The sequence below is a fragment of the Triturus cristatus genome, chromosome 1_2, assembly GCF_964204655.1.
Source record: "Triturus cristatus chromosome 1_2, aTriCri1.1, whole genome shotgun sequence".
Taxonomy (NCBI): domain Eukaryota; kingdom Metazoa; phylum Chordata; class Amphibia; order Caudata; family Salamandridae; genus Triturus; species Triturus cristatus.
In genome coordinates, this window is record NC_140580.1 from 390,730,738 (window position 1) to 390,743,999 (window position 13,262).

At 44.6% G+C, this 13,262-nt stretch overlaps 1 protein-coding gene across 2 annotated transcripts in view; it reads left to right on the forward strand.

Annotated features, from left to right (window-relative positions):
* The window catches only part of RPP30 (ribonuclease P/MRP subunit p30), a 117,562-nt gene that overhangs the window by 61,116 nt on the left and 43,184 nt on the right, over positions 1 to 13,262 (forward strand). The gene's annotated exons all lie outside the window — the stretch shown is intronic.

Below are 13,262 nucleotides of genomic sequence, written 5' to 3' on the forward strand. Positions count from 1 at the left end.
CTCCCTGGACTGGAAACAAGCATCCTAGGACCGGTTTCGGGGTTTCACCCCTCTTCAGCCTGGATAGCTTGATTCCAGTGGCATGGAGAGCACGGGACCCACGTCTGGGCATACCCTTCCCACTCGGGGTGACAAATGCAAAAACAACAGTTGATTTACAGATTACAGAACAATGTCATACATTCACCCCAGTACAGAGATCTGGGCCTAAATCCATCGTTTTTTTGCTCACCATGCCTTTCCAGTTTGAACCCAGCCATATGCAATTCAGTCTTGACCCTGTGCCTCATGGGAATAGTCCAGCCCGAACTGCCAAGCCAAGTCCTCCCTGGACTGGAAACAAGCATCCTAGGACTGGTTTCGGGGTTTCACCCCTCTTCAGCCAGGATAGCTTGATTCCAGTGGCATGGAGAGCACGGGACCCACATCTGGGCATACCCTTCCCACTCGGGGTGACAAATGCAAAAACAACAGTTGATGGACAGAATGCAGAACAATGTCATACATTCACCTCATGGCATTGGCCATGTCTGAACTGGGGTGGCGTGGTGAGCAAAATAACGATGGATTAAACCCAGATCTGTGACTGGGGGTGAATGTTTTGCCAATGTGCAACATTCCGTCCATCATCTTGTGCGTTTTGAGGTGAGCAGAGGTTCCTGGGAGGAAGGTGGAAATTCAGGTGGTGGTGCATGTAGGTGGGTCTGTGGTTGTGGAGGGTTTTGTAGGTGTGGATCAGGAGCTTTAATTGGCAACTTTTCTGGACGGGAGCCAGGGGAGATCTTTTAAGTGCTGGGCGATGTGGGTCCTCTTAGGCACGTTGACGATCAGTGTGCTGCGTTCTGGATCTTCTGGAATCCTGATGAGTTTGGTGGTGGTGCCTGCATAAAGTGTATTGCCATAGTCCAGCCAGCTGTTGATGAGAGCCTTTGTCACAGTTTTCCTGGTGCTGATGGGGAGCCACTTGGATACTTTGCGGAGCGAGTGGGAGCAGGCTGAGGAGATATCGTTGACCTGATGTTCACTGTCCAGGATGATGCCGAGGTTGTGGATGTGGTCTTTCAGGGTGGGGGTGGGTCTGAGTTCCGTTGGCCACCAAGAGTCATTCCAGAGGGAGGTGTGTCTGCCATAGATCAGTACTTCCATTTTCTGCTTGTTGAGCTACAGGCATTTGTTGTTCAATTAGGCTGAGACATTCTTCATACAGCTGTGGAAGTTGGTCTTCGTCAAAGTGGGGTCTGCTGAGAGCAAGAGGCCAGGCTGGGTGTCGTAGGAGACAATGATTATGTCCTGGGTTGTGACGATGTCTGCGAGTGGTGTTATATAGATGTTGAAGAGGGTTGGAATAAGCCTTGAGGGACGCTACATTTGATGTTCTTGGGTTGAGAGGTGAACGGTGGAAGACAGATCCTGTGGGTGTAACCCGTGAGAAAGTATGCCATCCATTTGAGCATGTCACCTGTGATTCCAATCTGGTGCATTCGGTCAGTGAGTGTGTGGTAGGAGACTGTGTTGAAGGCTGCAGAGAGGTTGAACAGGATCATGGTGACTGATACTCCTCTGTCGAGTAGGGTGCAGATGTCATCTGTTGCAACGAACAGGGCTGTCTGGGTTCTGTGATTGGCTCTGAATCCTGATTCGGAAGGGTCCAGCAGGTTGTTTCTCTCCAGGTGTTTGGTGAGTTGGAGGTTGATGGCAATTTCCAAGAATTTGGCTGGAAACTAGAGCAGTGAGATGGGCCGGTAGTACTGGAGCTCGCTGTGATCTGCAGAGTGCTTCTTGAGGGGTGTGGGGGTCCTGACCTCTGTCTGTTTCTAGGCATCTGGAATGGTGGCTGTGGTGACAGGTGTTGAGGATGGTGGTGAGTTTGTGGATCAAAGTTTCTGTTTATGGTTTCCATCTTGTTGTGGAAGTGGTTGACGAGTGTATCGCAGTGTTCTGTGAGGTGGGGATCGTGTTTCCGGTGGCTGACTGGCAGGTGAACTCACTGACTATGATGAAGAGTTCTTTGGTTTGGTTGGTGCTGGTCTCGATTCAGTGTTTCAGGGACTCCTTTTTAATGGCTTTGAGCTGGCGATAGTATTCGTAGAGGGCCGACTTGAAGGTGGCTCGGTTTGTGTTGTTCCAGCTGGCTCGTTTGGTGAATCTGTGAGTTTGAATTTTAAGCAAGCTAGTCCCGCTTTGTTGTATTCTCAATTTTTAGATAATTGTACAATCTGCTTTTATGTATCCTGGTTCTTAGCAGGAGTGTTTCACTTAACTTGATGAAAATTATCAATTTAATTCTGTATTTTTATACACTCTTATGATTTACATGGATAAATCGAATAAAGAGAGTTTGATTGGATTTGATTCAACATAGAACCACAGTAACTTTTGTCAGTCATAGTTGCACTTGTTCTTTTCAAAAGGTAAATACATGTTTGTTAGACCTGGCATCCTTGGTGTGGTTTCCCCTGACTTTTTGCCTTCTGACCTCCTGTTTTGCTGGCTTTAGGATTCTGGGCACTTTACTACTCCTAACCAGTGCTGAAGTGCGTATGCTCTGTACTCTAAATATGGTAACATTGGCTTATCCACAATTAACTTATTTAATTTACCTTTAAGTCACTAGTAAAGTGCACTACATGTGCCTGGGCCTGGTAATGAAATGCTACTAGTGGGCTTGCAGCACTGATTGTGATCCCCACCTCTGTTGCCCTTTAAACATATCTCAGGCATGCCATTGCAGAGCCTGTGTGTGTGTGTGCAGTTTTAAACTGTCATTTCAACCTGGCAAGTTAACCCTCTTTCCAGGTCCAAACTCTCCTTTTTAGGTCTTGCTGAGTGTGCGCGCATGCGCTGCTCAGAGAGAATTTAGTAGGTGAGTTTTTAAAGTGCTGCTGGCTGGCGACAAGCTTGCGTTCACGCGAGCGTGCACACGCGAACCGCCTGCCTTCAGCGCCCCTCCCCCCACCTTTGCGCTCTTTATTTACTTTACTTATAATGTCGTTGCATCAAAGCTGACGCTTTTACTTTTTTTCTCTTTATTTACTTTACTCATGTCGGCACCCACGCTTTAGCTTTACACATCATAAGCTAAAGCAGGGGCCGCAATTACTTCAAGAGTAAAGAAACAGAGAAAATAATTTTTTCTATTTCTTTACTTTTTAACCATTCGCGGCACTCGCACTTTAGCTTACTTAAGATGTTTAACGCTAAAGGTGAGTGCCGCCATTGTAACAAAAGTAAATAAATAGGAAAAAAAGTGGCGGCCATAATTTATTTTCTAATTGTTTACTTTTCTTACAATGGTGGCACTCGCGCTTTAGCGTTAAACATCTTAAGCTAAAGCGCAGGTGCCGCAAATGGTTCAAAAGTAAAGAATTAGTAAAAAAAAATTCTCTATTTTTACTTTTGAAGCAATTGCAACACCCGCGCTTTAGTTTAAAGCACGGGTTCCGCTATTGATTTCCAATGTCTGTGTGCTCTGCAGACATTGCTCTAAGTCTCGTTTTAATCCTGCATTGTCTTGGTTTTTACGCTGAGGTTACTGCAGGAATTTCATTCAGTATATATAAGATTTTACTTTGAAAAAACAACATCATTGTGTTGCCACAAAGCACTCCCAAACCTTCTTTCGTGTTCCATAGTCATTGGTCCCAGGACTACGCCTCCTGCAAATGTCCTTAAATGCGCAGACTGTCAAGAGCTTCTCTGCGTCCCCTGCATATTTCTGTTAATGCACAGTCAACGACAGGTCTGAGAACTCTGCACATCTCCGTTAATGCACAGACTGTCGAGATGGGCTGCGCCCACTGCATATCTTCGTAACGCACAGACTTTGTAGCTGCTGGTCTGTGCCGCTGAAGATTTCTGTTAATGCACAGACTTTGTTGCCTGATGGTCTTCATCACCTGCAGACATCCGTTGATGCCGAATTTGTCACCTCCGGTCTGCGTCCCCTGTGGAGCTCTGTTATTGCAGTCTCGGTCACCATTTGGTGTGCATCCACAGTCGAGCTGCATCAGTGTCTGGCCTCTGCTACCATTTGCCCAGCGCCCCTGCAGATCTCCAGTAACGCACATTGCCTGTTACCTCTACCTTGCTACCCCTGCAGAGTTCCGTTATAGCACCGTCTCTTTAGAGCTTGCTGTGAGTCCCCGGTAGAGCTCCATTAATACCCAGTTTCTGTCACAGCTTGCCTGTCCCGGCAGATCTACGTTAATGCCCAATCTCTGTCACCACTACCTTCCGCCTCCCTGCAGCCTTCAGTTAGTGTCCAGTTTGTCACCTGCTAACAATATAGATTTATGCATTTACCCCACTCTAATTAGATTCCCGAGGTATGAATAAGCGCTCTTCTTCATCTGCACCCCCCTGTACTGCTGAAGTATTCCGCTTTATCATACCTCTCTTTCACCTACTGAACCATACCATAGTCTGATGCATTTAAACACTGCTCATACACATGCACAATATTTGTTCTCCTGTCACTCATAGCGCAGTGAGCAGGGACACACGTGTGGGCATGCCCATCTCACCAATTCTGCCATTCTAAGCGCTGTAAGGGTACCGAGTTTGCTGACCCCATAATCATAGCCTAAGCTTTCAGTTTGTGACTCGTAAATCATCTCCTATGTCCACAGCAAGTGTCTTGCTTGCTTAGCCATCTGGTTGCCTTTCCAGCTGCTAAATTCCTCGAGTTGTCAAAATTATGCACACTGCCGGTCCGTCCTTCCTGATGACCAAAAAGACCATAGCTCTACCTCGAGGGCAGAGGGGTTATAGAGGAAGTGTCTAAGACAACAGCATAGGCACCTTCCTTCAGAGATTGCTCACCTTCGCTATTTGCTGGATACTTTTGTCAGATGTTTCAGATATCCTGTCTGCAAGTGGCCTTGATTCTGTGTCCTAGCCGAGTGCAGACAGAGAAGCTCCTGCAGGGAAATACTTCTTTGCTGAAAACAGTATCTTAGGCGCTATATTTGTGGGTGTCCACTGGCGCAGGGGCAGTTGGATTTTTAGACCCTCACGCCTCACCAGCCCCCACAGGACAGGGAACTGCTGCTGTGTGAAAAACATTTTCTGAAGCACTACCTTTGTGGGTGTTCACCGGTGCAGGAACTGATAGAGATTTATAGCCCTTTGCCTGCAGGGAGAGGATGCGGTCGTGAAACAGTAACATTTGTGGGCGTCCACTGGTGGCGAGTGATACACATTCAGAGTCCCAGATGGTAGAGATCCTGCTGTATGGTAGGCGCTACATTAGTGGGCGTTCACTGGTGCAGGCCTCATTAGTGTTTATAGCCCATTGCCTGCAAAGAGATGCTGCAGTGCTAAAAGCCGTATCCAAGGTGCAACATTTGTGGATGTCCACCGAGGCAAGTACTAATAAATGGTTAGCCCTTTTCCTGCAGAGATGGTGCTGTGCTAAAGCTGGTCCACTCTACTTTACTTCAGACCCGGCCTCTGCTTCACTCCACTCTGCTTTACTCCGCTCCAGGCCACTCTGCTTTGCTCCATGCCACTCTACTTTACTCTACTTTACTCAATGCCACTCTGCTTTACTCCAAGCCACTCTGCTTTACTCAATCCCGCTCCACTCCACTTTGCTTTACTCCACTCCCCTCAGCTCAACGCCATTCTCCTTTACTCCACGCCACTCTGCTTTACTCCAATCAGTGTCAGTCTGCTTTACTCCACTCTGCTTTACTCCACGCCACTCTTATTTACTCCACGCCACTCTTCTTTACTCTGTGCCACTCTTTTTTACTCTGCGCCACTCTTTTTTACTCTGCGCCACTCTTCTTTACTCTGCGCCACTCTTCTTTACTCTGCGCCACTCTTCTTTACTCTGCGCCACTCTTCTTTACTCTGCGCCACTCTTCTTTACTCTGCGCCACTCTTCTTTACTCTGCGCCACTCTTCTTTACTCTGCGCCACTCTTCTTTACTCTGTGCCACTCTTCTTTACTCTGCGCCACTCTTCTTTACTCCGCACCACTCTGCTTTACTCCATGTCTTTCTGTTATGTACAACTTCACTCGACGCCACTCCACGCAGCGCCACTCTGCACCACTCCACACAACGCCGCTCTACTCAACTGCACTCCACTCTACGCAATGCCGACCCACTCTGCGCAACTGCACTTCACTCTGCACCACACCACTCCACACATCGTCTATCAATGCAGCGCCACCCACGCAATGCCACTTCTTGCACTGCCACTCCACACAACACCACTCCACACTACCCCACTCTGTCGTATGCAACACCACTCCAACCAACTGCACTCCACACAATGCTACACAACTGCACTCCACTTTATGCCACTCAACTCAACGCCACAGACCTGAAGCTTAGATCCTACCTATTTCTTCTTTTTCATCACCAAACAGGTAAAGCTATCTACACAGTTTAACACCACACAATTCAACTCCACACATTTGCAATCCACACCACATCATTTTACATCAAACTGCATAATACAATTCAACCACACAATTGCACAACACACTACATACATCTAATCCACACCACACAATTCCACATCGTGCCTCACACTTCAACAGCACACCATATAATTAAACTCCACTACATAGCACTCCACAACACAAAATAACATTCCACATAATTACACTCCATAGCACACACTCCCACTCCACATAATTCCAGTACACTCAATACCACATATTTACTATCCATATAATTCCACTGCACACTATTCCATATAACTCCACAAATCCAATCCATGCCGCACCACACAATTTCATGCCACACAATTACACAGCTAAGTAATCCAGTCCGACACACACAATTCCACTACACACCACAAACATTCCATAACACATAAGGAATAAACATTGCCATTTACAATGACAATAGCTCAAACTCAAACAAACGCGAAACCTATTGCATTTTTAATGCTTGTTAATACATATCACCCTTAAAGGAGGCCTTAGGTAGCACAAAGGGCAGGGTGCAGTGTATTTAAAAGGCTGGACATGTATTTTTAAGTTTTACATTTCCTGGTAGTGAAATCCGATTGGGACAAGATAGTAAAATCAAATTTGGTGTCTCTGGGCTCACAACTTAAAAATACAACTTCTGGTGAAGTTGTTTTTAAAATTGCAGATCTGAAAATAACACTTTTAGAAAGTTGCCATTTTCTTAATTAAACCATTTGGTGCCTTCTGCCTGTCCGTAGAATAAACGTCTGGGGTGTGTGACAACTGGTTTCTGCATTCCTTCTAGACAACCACTTGAAAAAGCAGAGTAGGTGTGACTGAACAACCATCTACATGTTGACGGGCCATCCTGAGACAGGAGGAGAGGTAGGAGTTGACATTTGCACCTGAATAAGGCTGTATCTGACCCTGACACAAAGGGTTGCATGCCCCCTTTTGTTTGGTTTCTGGGGCCAGGGCAGGAAAAGCAGTGTCTTGTGCACTTAAAAGACTCTCTTTGAAGTCTCCTAACTTCAGTGGCCAAATTGGGTATAAGTACCCTACACCATGAAAGAAGAACTCTGCTGGAACCTAGGAGATTGTGCTAGGAAGAAGAGCTGCTGTGCTGCAGGAGGCACTTTGCTAACTGCTTTGCTGTGTTGCCTGCTGATTTGTGTGCTGTTGAAGGGACTGTCACTTTGATACCTGCTTTGCTGCGTTTGCCTGCTGCTTCTTGCATGAAAGTGAGAAGGATTGGACCTGCTTTCTACATCTTTGAGCCCAAGTTTCTCCAAGGGCTTGCTGACTTGCACCCTGTTTTGAAGTCTCAGGGCCATCAATGACTTCCTTCAACTCTGCAACAGCACCTGTGCTCTTCCATCTGTGAGTCCTGCCCTGCCAAGTGGCGCCAACCCAGTCCTAGGCCTTAAAAGGGGATTTATGTTGTCCAGAACCATTAAAACCGACTCAGTGATGACTTTGCGCTGATCGGAACAGACGCATTTCCCTTTGACACAGACGCAGAAGATGATCGACACTGCCTCGACAGACATCGTGGTTCAACTTCGACGCAGTGCATGCATCATGAAGGCATTCAATACTGATTTCTTCCTTAACTGCGCGGATCATTGCCGATGCTTAGCCTCCATCCATGGGATTTATGTTGTCCTGAACCATTAAAACCGACACAGTGATGCCTTTGCGCTGATCTGAACCGACGCATTGCCCGAAGGACAGCACGGTTCAACTTCGACGCAGTGCATGCATCATAAAGGGATTCAATACTGAAGCATTCCTCTACTGCGCGGATTGGTACCGATGCTTTGCCTCCATCCATGGGATTGATGCCGACGTTGCACCTCCTCGACTCCTCGCATTGTCTTTGATACCAACACTTGCTCCATAGAAGGTACTTTTCAGAGGGCCCTGCATGGGTCCTGTAGTCAGCCTGCATACAATTGCGGTCAGTCTGAAACTTTGTGTTTCCCCCAGTCTATTGCGGTCTCAACTAACCTCTAAGTGCTATTAACTTTAAAGCATTATATTGCAGTTTATTCTTTCAAAATCCATATTCCAGGTTCTACTTTTTTGAGGTAATAATATTTATTCAGTTTTTGTTCAAAACAACTTACAGCAGTGTATTACACATAATAAAGTTCATGTTTTTGTACATTACAATTTGCATTTTTGTGCCCACTTGGTGGGGAGCGAACTATTGTGTACAATGCTACAGTCAGTTAACAACATCATTAATTCACCTCAGGATTTGTCAACATATATTTCGTTTCAAGGCTGCACCAAATCATAATACAAATAACATAAAACCACCGAACTAGTCTTTCTGTTCTATAGTTACTATAAATATGGTACCACTTGATGTGCCGCTTATTGATGATGCAATCTGCGGGGCGTATGTTACGATGTTTTCTTCGATGATGATAGAGTAGTGGGACAGTTGCCTGCTGTAGATACCGTTTTTTGACTAGGTGTGGCTGGGCCTGGTCTAAGGTGTGAGCCAACTAAGACCTTTCGCCATGCGCTCATGTTCATACCATAGCGCTTCCCTTGTGCGCCCCCCAGAGATATCTCAAGTTCTGCTTAATAGATTTTTGTTGTTTTGGTCTTCTTTTACTCTGATAAATATTCTCTTTTTCTAAACTGATGTGTGTTTTTGTGGTGTTTTGACTGTGTTACTCTATTTTGTTTCGCACAAATACTTTACACATTGCCTCTTAAATTAAGCCTGACTGCTCTGTGCCAAGCTACCAGAGGGGGAGCATAGGTTAATTTAGGTTGTGCATCGGACTTACTCTGACGAGGATTGTAGTCCCTACTTGGACAAGATACAAACCTCTGCCAACTAGAGACTCTATTTCTAACAGTGTTTTCTTCTCTATCATTAACAAATTAATTTAAAAATAACTAAAATGTAAATCAAGAAAAGAGAACACCATAAAACAAAAAAACTATTTTGAGAAACAAACTCATTGTCACACACTGGCCTACTGGTTTTTCCTCAGTCACACATACACACCACACTGCTTGCTCCCTGTCATCTAAGTATATATTACAATAGCCCCAGACGGAATTTTCCATATGGCTACTAAATACCCTGGTCTAATTATACTGAGAAATGAATCATCTGATTTGTGAGGCTTATGTACAAAGCATATCAAGTGTTGAGCAATGTTGTTTCGATTTTTTTGCCTAACTCCTGCCCTTCTTCATGACATCAGTCTAGGTTTGCTTCTTTATCTCTCATCCAATGACACAATATGCAGACAGTATTGAGGAACACATACTTCAATACTGATTTGCTTGTACTATTAAAATGGATCTTAAATGTGTGTTCTCACATATTTTATGTAGATAACAAATTAAACCAAACGGACCTTTCCATTGTGGATGATATTCAACTAATCCAAGCAGATTATATATTTAAATTGAATACGCTTTTAATTTATCTGTACTGCAATAAACTGCATTTTTTTTATTCCTCATGTAATGTAAATTTTACTGAGATGCTGTTTTTGTGGACTTTTATGGTTCCTTAAACGAAATAAAGTTGTTTTTGAACTTTGTGCACGTTTCTATCAGTCAGATAGATATAAATGCCTTCTTAATCTATTTGCAATACTCCAAGTAACTCCTTCATCAAACTATTCTTCTCTGAACTGATCTCCTTGATAACTACATTAATTACAAAATGTGTGCATAGTTCGGCTTTTATTTACTTCTTAGTCCAAGTTCTCTGTGTAAATATCCTCCTGTATTGCTGAGCACTGGTTAAAATGATTTGTAGGATTGAGCCAAATCTGTAGTAGCAAAACGTGACCTGGCATTGGTGTGTATCATAAGGAGGCTGTTTCCCTGTTTTCCTGTTCATTGAGTTCTGGTCTGGAATTGTCTTAGCTTTATATGCTCCATTAGTTTTCTGAGGCCGTGAATTTTTCAGCCAGTAAGGTGGAGTGCTGGTTGTAATTGCCTGTTGGGCGGCAGAGAAGGTTTGTTTTGAACAGTCTTGCCGAAATGCCTTCATGATTTTGTTGGAAGCATGGCTTAGTTGCAGAGCTTAACTTGAGGCAGTGGTTGCAGGTGGGGCCCACTGGCGCTCATTTATGGAGACCATCCCTTATTTTCCCTCACCAGGCGTTGATCCAGATCAAGAAAAAGAGAAACGCAACAGGTTGAAAGAAGAAGCAAGAGAAAGATGGAAAATTAGTGAGAAAGAGAGAAACCAGAGATGAAAAAAATAACTTCAAGATTGAGATAAAGAGGCAGTTAGCGGCTGTTGGAGGATTATGTATTAAAATCAAAACTGCACAACCTTTGTATGCTACGCCACGACATTTAAAAGTGCCAGAGACTTCTGAACAACACTTTGACTATGCAGTCCATAGGCGCTAGGTGGGTATTGAGGACTCCAGCAGGTCTGGTAGTTCCACTGTCTAGATAGGGGAGAATCGCAGGTATGTCAGCGGTTCTGAAGTTGGCTCTGTGCAGTATGGTTTAGATTGTATTACCAGCCTTGGGCATATAATTGATGCCAGCCATGTTGCATTGTGAATATAGAATTATTTGTATCTCTTTTCATTCAAAGTGATGTGCCAGTAATCAGGTTTAAATAGTTTTTGTTTTTTGTTTGAGAGCTACTAAAAAGCCATTGTTGTACTGACTGTGTTCACTTGTTTTGCGTTCAAATGATCCTTGTGTACTGTGGAACAACATGTATGATATCTTTTTCTAGGAAGATTTCCAAATGAATCCTATGGGGCTTTTACTCATCCTAATCATGTATTTGCTATGCAGTCTCTGGGCTTTTTTGCCCTTCCCCAGAAATTTTTTAGAAACTGCCAATAGCGATAATTAGATCTGGCCTTATAAGAACGTCTGCAAATATCTTTTGTATTAATCTAGAAACATACACAGTTCACCGTATTGACATCGTCGCAAACAGTGCATTATTTTTTACATTTACCAACACCGACGTGGATGGTGTCACCTTGATAATATTGTTCCACTAGTAACAATTTAACGAAGAAAAATCCTCTTATTTTGTGTTCACAAAATGATGCGTTTTGCTGAAGACGAGCTCCTTAACTAGCTGGCCCCTTTATTCGGTCTGGCGTTATCCAAGAACATTAGAATTTTTAAGAATTCTATGTATTCTATCCATATAGGAGCTTTCAGCCAGCCGTCTTGAGTCACTGGTTCATTATTGTGACATTCACATTTTACTTCTAGAATAGGTCAGCCCTGTTCAAGCCATTGGCACATTCACTGTGAGTGATGGCATTCTTCCTTTTCACAAGGAACACGTCCACATACCCAGTAGTTCCCTTAAGCAGCAGGACGTACCATGGCAAAGTGTGCTTTCCGAAACCAAAATAATATTTTTGTTGTCAGCCAATGTTTTTTTTTTCCTTTTTAGGTCTCGCCTGACCCAGCGCATGCGCTGGTCTGGCGAGACTTATTGAGAGGGCTCCAAAAAGTGCTACCAGGCCAGCCTAGAGCTACAGTGCATGTGCGCGGGCGCCGCGCTTGACCGCGATTACTTTCGCTGCCACTTTTGATGATTGATCGCGATCACTTTTGCAGCCGCGTTATGCAACTGTTGCATGGCTAAACACTTATAAGGTCCCAAAGGCGAGACCTATTGGATATGCCAATGCTTGTTTCTTTTTCTTGTCATGGGCCCGGCATCTTCTATAACAGTAATATTATGCAAAAACTGCAACAAAACGAGCATTAACAAAGCAAAAAGACTGGCGGCCAGCAACCTATCTATTGACTTTGCAAATCCTCCTGAGTAAGAACATATTGTTGCATATTTTAGTCATTTGATTTTATTGCCATTGCTTAATTTTGCAGGATTGTATTGGTGATCCTATGGTTATGATTCTACACCAGGGCCACATTACACATAAGGCGCACTTTTCTTCATTGCGCCGGGCGCACCTTTAAAAAGGTGTGCCCGGTGCAATGAAGGAAAGTGCACCACATTATGGGGAATGCGCGGCACCCAGGGCTGCTGCGAACTCGTGTTGCCCTGGGGCAGCGCATTACGTGAAATACAGAGCAGCTGCTTTACAGCCACTCTGTCTTTAAAGGGGAATAGAAATCCCATTGCAGGCAGGTGCAGTCCGTGACTGCACCCGCCTGCAAGGGGATATCTGATGGGGGTCCATGGGACCCCCTTTACCGCCTGCAGAGGACTGGTCTCAGGGGGCGAACTGACAGTGCACCACCTTTTATATGCCCCACTCTCAGTGCGCCTCCTAAGGGCTTCTTTGCCTCTGCGTCGGTAATATGGCGCAGAGACAAAGGGATTACCTCATTTGGATGTGGCACGCCCCCATGCAATTGAGGGAACGCCCCCTTGAATATGGTATTACAGAAGGGGCCCCACAAGCGTCTGCAGCCCCTTCTCTAATACCAAAGTGCCCCGGGGGCGTGCAAAGCGGGCACAAATGCCTGTTGCGCCCCCCCCCCCCCCCCCTGGGCCCTTCTTGTAATACTGCCCCACATAAATGTTCCTGCTTTCACATGTGAGTATGCAGTGAGTCAAAGCCAGTGCTCCGGTCACATGATTACATCAGAAATGTAACATACAGAGAAAACAATCAGGAACCCAAACATTTTGAAAACCTGGAGAAGGATTAGGGTAGGTTAAATACACTCGTGTATCCTGTATAAATATTTGTTACACATATTTAGATGTATATAAAATAAATGTGAATATAAATTAAAAAGAAGGGAATCATTGAAAATAAAAGGATGGGGCTGGACTGTTGTCACATACAATATATATATATATATATATATATATATATAT